At 33.2% G+C, this 7,540-nt stretch overlaps 1 pseudogene; it reads left to right on the plus strand.

Moving 5' to 3' along the window:
* Positions 1-1,378: 1,378 nt before the first annotated feature.
* Positions 1,379-2,138, plus strand: LOC100657996 (dihydrolipoyl dehydrogenase, mitochondrial-like; annotated as a pseudogene).
* Positions 2,139-7,540: the final 5,402 nt, after the last annotated feature.

Raw genomic sequence — 7,540 nt, forward strand, 5'->3', positions numbered from 1 at the left:
CATCAAAAAAATCAAACCTGTTGCCGTTGAGTTGATTCCGACTCATAGCAATCATATACGACAGATTAGAACTGCTCCATAAGGTTTCCAAGGAGTAGGTGGTGGACTCGAACTGTCAACCTTTTGGCTAGCAGCCGAGCTCTTAATCAGTGCAGGTTAACAATTTTGAAACCACTATACATGCATACTGGAATTAAATCATTAAGTAAATGGAATGCAGATGGTAGGAGCTAGTGTCTCACTGTTTAAGTAGGAGGTTATAGACACCGATGGAGAAGGCTAGAATGACCCAAAAGGTAGTGGATTAGAGTTGCAGACATCCAAATGAACTCAAAATTAACTTCATATAGTTACAGTTTGGTTACATATAGAAGTATTTACAGATGTGTATATATACATGGGCATTACGGATTCAATTATGTTTCCCAAAAATGTGTTTTTAAATCCTAACCTCTATGTGTATAGTTATAATCCCATCTGGGAAAGGGTTATCTTTGTTATGTTAATGAGGCAGAGTTAGTGTAGGGTGTATCTTGAGTTAATCTCTTTTGAGATATAAAAGAGATTAAACATGTGAGCAGAGGAGAGATGGGTGGAGATGCCAAGCCACACGAAGATTGCCCAGGAGCAGAAGCTCAAAAAGACAAGGGCCTTCTTCCGGAGCCTGCAGAGAGAGAATGTCTTCTTCTAGTGCTGGCACCTTGATCCCCTAGAACCAGGACCCTGAATTTGGACTTTTAGCCTCCTAAACTGTGAGGAAATAATTTCCTGTTTGTTAAAGCCACTCACTTGTGGTATTTCTGTTATAGCAGCACTAGATAACTAGACAATGGGTTAGTATCTACATATATTTCCTTGCTTTGTTAACTTAGGAACACACTTCTAGAAGCAGTACATCCCAGTAGCAATGAGCACATCTATTTCACAGATCTTGGTTTCTTACACTGTTCTAGTAAAACTAGCCAGTTTTCTTCAGAGAAATGACTGATTCTAGGACTGGAACAGGAAATATAAAGATGAGCCTGGAGCATCTTTTAGTGTCAGAAAGCAAGGAAGTACTGAAAAGAACAACAAACAAACAATGATGGGGACATATACCCGGAGTCAACTGAAAGAGTTTCCAATGATCAAAGCCGGAACAACTTCAGCCAAAAAAAAAAAAAAAAAATTAAGTAGGGTTGGATTACTGACCAAACTGTAAAATAAATGCCTCTGAGTCTGTACTTATATGTATCCTTGAAATGATGTTATGGAATGGCACTTTAGCTCTGTGATTGTCCTCCCCAAAACACATAATGTCAGCTGAATCATGAGAAAAACATCAGATAAATACCAGTTGAAGGACATTCTACAAAATGCCTGACCATCACTACTCAAAATTGACATAACCTAAAGCTTTCAACATATCCTTCAAAAAAAAAGGGGATTTAAATTGAATACAAAGATTACTAGTGCTTCCAAGAAGTCAGATGGAAAAACTGACGTTTTTACTGAAGCTGCTTTGGGTGGTAAAGATGAATTTATCACTTGTGATGTACTCTTGGTTTGCATTGGCTGATGACTCTTTCCTCAGAATTTGGGACTAGAGGACCGTGGAATTGAACTAGATCTCAGAGTAGAATTCCAGTGAATACTAGATTCCAAACTAACGTTCCAAACATCTATGATATTGGTGATGTGGTTGTTGGCCCGATGCGGGCTTTCAAAGCAGAAGATGAAGGCAATGACGACAGTTGTGTGCCATGGGTGATTTACACACAACCTGAAGTTGCTTGGGTTGGAAAATCAGAAAAGCAGTTGAAAGAAGGTATTGAGCCCGAGGTTGGGAAACTCCCATTTGCTGTTAACAGCAGAGCTAAGACAAATGCTAGTGCAGATGGCATGGTAAAGATATATGGGCAGAAATCAATGGACAGAATATTGGAAGTACATATTACAGGAACAGGAGGAGCTGATGACATGGTAAAAAAAGCTGATCTTGCCTTGGAATATGGAGCATCCTGTGAAGATATAGCAAGAGTCTGCCATGTGCATCTGACCCAATGGAAGCTTTCAGAGAAGCAAACCTGGCTGCATCATTTGCAAATCAATCATCTTTTAAATTAGAAGATTGTATATATATATATATATTTTCCTGAAATCTGGGAAATTTTGTACAGGTCACATTTTTGAACAGGAAATGCTCACAGTTCCAAGAATTTGTAGGACTGAATTAGGAAACTTTTGGAAGGTATCTAATAGGTTTGGACAGAATGAAATAATCCCACATCAATATTTTAAAGGTACTTAATATTTTGTTTAGGTGCAAAAAATAAATAAAATAAACAACAACAGCAACAAAAATCTGGCAAGACCATCAACAATAAGGAAAGCCTGAGAAACTGTCATAGCCAAGAGGAACTTAAGAAGACACAATGACCAAATGTATTGTGGTATCCTGGATGAGATCCTGGAACAGAAAAAGGATGTTAGGTGAAAATAAAGAAATAGGAATAAACTATGGACTTTAGTTAAGATTAATGTATCAATTCGTTAAGTATAACGAATGTACCATATTAATGTAAAATGTTAATGACAGGGTAAACTGGATATGGGGTATGTAGAAATCTCTTATGCTATCTTTGCAATTTTTTTGTAAACCTAAAACTATTCTAAAATTAAAAAAAAATTACAAATACAGAAAAATACATTACTTTAAAATTACACATCTATTGTATAAATTTTGGGAATCACAGACAAAAACTAATATAACAACCACTATTTAAAAAAAAACTATTTATTTGAATTTGATGAACAATTCTACTTTCTATAGTCACTTTCTTCAAAAAAAATGTTTTTTTTTCTTCATTTATAACTTTGTGAATTTGGTTCCATTTGTTTGTTCCTTTAATACAGTTTGTCCTTATTCTTTGTCTTCCTTAGCTATTATCTCTTCTTTCATTATATTCTATTCCGACCTTTCCACTGCATTCTCTAACAACTTCTTAAAAGTTCCACATACTGTCACTAATTCAGTTTTCCAGTATGCCTAGTAGGCTGTTCTCAACACCTAGAACAATTTTTAATTCTGCTATGGTATTATTATCACAGCTTGCTTCCTTTTACATCTTAGACAATTGTTTCATAGTCTAGTTTTTTATATTATACCCGGTTTTAATTTGTACTTTGAGAGTACAGAACTAACTAAAGTTTGCCTATTTCACACTGTTTATCTCTCAAGCTCTGTATTCTTTTATGAGCCAGAATTTTTGTGTTGTTTTCATAGTTTTCTCTATAGATATCTCCAAGGTTTTTTTTAGCTAGTTTTTTGTTGATTCAGTTTGTATTCAGAGAAGTTTATTTAGACATAGTTATCCCACGATTGTGTTTTTGCCTTCTTTATAGTGCATTGGGGGGTTGACTTATATAAATGATTCAGCAGCCTGAGACTGCAGTTCAGATCTCTTGTTATAACCACTCTGTGCCCTATGTATTTTTTGAGTGTGTCACAACGGTAGACAAAGAATTATTTATCTAATTCGTTTAATGTTTTTCTTTCACATTGGACTATATGATCCCAGAAGGCATTGACCATATTTGTCTTATTTACCTCTAAATTAACAGGCCCTATTTTTTTTTTTAGCTTAATAGGCTCATATAGGGTCGCTATGAGTCGGAATCAACTTGACGGCACTGGGTTCGGTTTGTTTTTTGAGCTTAATAGGCACTGTAGAATCTCTGTATCATTTGTTGAATGAATGGATGTGAAGGGTGGGTGGGCAGCTGAGGCTAAAGGAAATTCCCGAATGGGTTCACAGTGTTTTATAAAGCCAATGTACTCATAATAAGCTATCTTAGATACCTTTTTGTTGAAAATTTTAAAAATATTATTCCTTGGATTGATACTAATTAAATATTGTTGATGGAAATACTGTATCACTGCTGAATTTGTATGGTGAACTGATCTTAATATAATTCATTTTGGCTCTTCCTTCAAAGTTTGGAATTCTTTTTTTTCCCATTGGGTGACTTTCCTTGGGTTGGAAGTAGACAGACGACAGGTAGATAGTTGCTATTAAGTCAGTTCTAACTGGTGATGACCCTTTGTACAACAGAACAAAACATTGCCCAGTGCTGAGTCATCCTCGCTATTGCCAGCATGTTTGAGTCCCTGCTTAAGGCTATTGTGCCAATCCACCCTCATGGCAAGGCTCCCTTTCCCTTGCTGGTTCTCTGCTTCACCAAACACCATGTCCTCTTCCAGTGATTAATCTCTCCTGATGATGTGTCCAAAGCAAATGAGACAATGTTCTATTTTGATCCAAAAGGTTTTCTTAGGCTAATTTTGGGCTGGAAGTAAGTCAAAACAAAATTGGTTGGTTTTGTGTGAAATAAAGTAGGTGAGGTTTTTTTTTTTCCTTATTGTTTCTATGGGAGGGATAGATAGCACTGTAAAATTCAATTTGGGGCTGCACTAAAAGTCATGATCAAAAATTGGATGATTCAAATGCAAACAATCTTGATGGAATGTATTTGTTTAAATGCAAAACAATAATATATAACATATAATGTAAAATAGTAATATATATCAATGATAATAAGAACACTGCATGCAAAACACATGGAATTTCTTAAAGTTGTCATGAGAAGAGAATGTTTGGATTTAAATGCTTTCTTTTTAGTCAAAAACATTAGAAAAATGAATAAATTAAATATTCAAATTAAAAGCTTTACAAAACAAAACTTCATGAAAATAGGCAGAGTGAGGGAATTTTAAAGGCAGAAATTATTGACTCAGAAAGTAGAAAAAATGGTGATTGTTGTTAGCTGTTATGATCCATAGGGTTTTCATTGGCTGATTCTTCAGAAGTAGATCACCAGGCCACTCTTTCTAAGGGAGAAAAAAAAAAAAGAATAGATAGTCATATTTAAGACCTGACTACTTTGTGTATGCTTAATTTATATTTTAATGATAAAAATTTAAAACATAGGGAAAAATCCAGGAAATAATAAAACCAACAACATACTTGTAAGCCAGACATGAATATTATAACCCATAAGATATTACTAAAATAAGAATGTATAACTAAAGCGTAGATAAAATAGAATAATAATTAATTCAAAAGAAGTTAAGAAAGGTGAAATAAGAAAACACAAACACATGGAACAACAGAAAGTGAGTAGACGGATGATAGACTCAAAACTAACTATATCAATAATTATATTAATTTGAAAAGGATTAAAAATACCAATTGGAAGACAAAAACTGTCAGAATAGATATTTAAAAAAATCACTACCCAACTATTGATATTTACAAGAAATATATTTTAAATATAAGGTCACAGAATAAAATTGGAAGGATGGAAAAAAAGAAAAATCAAGAAAATACTAACCAAAGAAACCATGGGATGGCTCTATTAATATCACAGAAATTAGACTTTAAAGTGAAAACTATTCCTGGAAATAAAGAGGGAATTTTAGAATGACAAAAGCATCAATTTACCTAGGAGAAACAAAAATTTAATAAAGTATGCATTTAATAACATCAAATATAAAAAAAAATGACAGACAAAAAGGAGAAATAGGAAAATTCATAATTATAATTACTGATTTTAACAAACTCCTCTTGGTAACACAATAAGCAATCTCAAAATCAGTAAAAACAATGAAGAATATTTGAACAACTTAACTAAACACTCTGACGTAATTGAGAGAACTAGAACACCGCTTCCTAAAACCGTAGTGTTTGCATTCTTTTTGAATGTGCATGGATCATTTTCCAAAACAAACTATATGCCTTTCATAAAGCAAGTTCTAACAAATTTCAAAGAAATGAAATTATATGCATTATAATCAATGATTAAGCCAAAACCAAACCTGCTGCCATCAAGTTGATTCATAGTGACACTATAGGACACAGTAGAACTGCCCTATATGGTTTCCAAGGAGGGGCTGGTGGATTCAAACTACCAGCATCTTAGTTAGCAGCTGAACTTTTAACCACTGTGTCACCAGGGCTAACTAGCCATCAACAACAGAAGAATAATTCCAATATCCCTGGATGGGTGAAAATTAAACAACAGACTTTTGAATAACCAGTAGATTAAAAAAGTAATCACAATAAAAATTAAAAATATTTTAAATAAAAGATTAAAAAAATGCATATCAAAATTTGGAGGATTAAGCTGAAGCAATGCTAAAGAGGAAATTTATAGCTTTAAATGAATATATGAGAAAAGAAAAAAGTTGAAAACCAACCATCTAAGCTTTCATCTCAAGGAACGAGTGAAACATTGAATTGATGTCCTAGCCAGTGCGATAATAGAACAAAATAAGTAAATGTTTTAATGACTGGAAAGGAAAAAATAAATTTCACAGATGACATGATTGTCTATATTGTAAGTTGGAAAGAATCTGCAAATTACTAGAATTATTAAATGAATTTTGCAAGGTTGCTAGGAACAAGCTCAATACCTAAAAATCAGGTGTAAGTAAATTGATTTTACGTACTATCAACAAATAGTTGGGAATATAAGTTGTAAAAATCCCATTTACAATAACATCAAAAACACCAAATGCCTAGGAATAAATCCAGTGAAAGGTGTATGAGAATTCTAAATGGAAGAACAAAAACCGTTGCTGAGAGAAATAAAACAAACAAAAAGTGTAAGTGAATTGAAATATATCTCATATTCACGAATTAGAAGACACAATATTGTTAAGATCTCAGTTTCCTCCTAAGTTATCTATAGATTCAAAGCAATCCCAGTCAAAATAATAGAAGATATATTTTTTTTAATGTGTGAATGTGTATGCGTGGGTATGATAATTGATAAGCTGATTATAAATTTTTATGGAAATTCAAAGGATCCAGAACCGCCAAGACATTTGTGAGTAAATAGAACTGCAGTAATTAAAGCATACATGCTTGGGCTCAAGTGTAGACAAATAGATTACTGCAACAGAATTCAGAATCTACACACATACCCTAATATATATGGTCACCCAACTGTCAATAAATTGACATTACAGTTTAGAGGGAGAAAGGGATCATACTTGTAAAAAATGGTCCTGAGTCAATTGGATAGTCACATGGAAGAAATGAACCTTGATTATACTTCACTTCATAGACTAAAATTAATTAACTAGGTACAAAAAAGGACTAAGCATAAGAGAAAAGATTAATTAGACCTCAATAAAATTAAGAACATTTGTTTATCAACAGAAATCACTAAATAAGTAAAAAAGCAAACCACAGACTGGGAGAAGATATTATTGATGTACATATCAGCAGAAGACTCATATCTAACATATCTGGAGTATATTAAATACTCCTACAAATTAACAATTTTTTTTTTTTTTTTTACAAATTAACAAGAAAAGTTCTAGTAGATGTCACCTTCCCCTAAAACAATCACTATTGCTGATTTTTCCTTTTTCCTTAGGCTCCAACTGGGCTCAGCATGGCACATCTTTATTTAAAATTTTGATGTTTTGTTCAATACGGATTGTCTGTACTAATTTCATTTAAAAAAATATTGTACTAAAATATGCTTTATC

This window comes from Loxodonta africana, chromosome 8 (assembly GCF_030014295.1).
Source record: "Loxodonta africana isolate mLoxAfr1 chromosome 8, mLoxAfr1.hap2, whole genome shotgun sequence".
NCBI classification, from domain to species: Eukaryota; Metazoa; Chordata; class Mammalia; order Proboscidea; family Elephantidae; genus Loxodonta; species Loxodonta africana.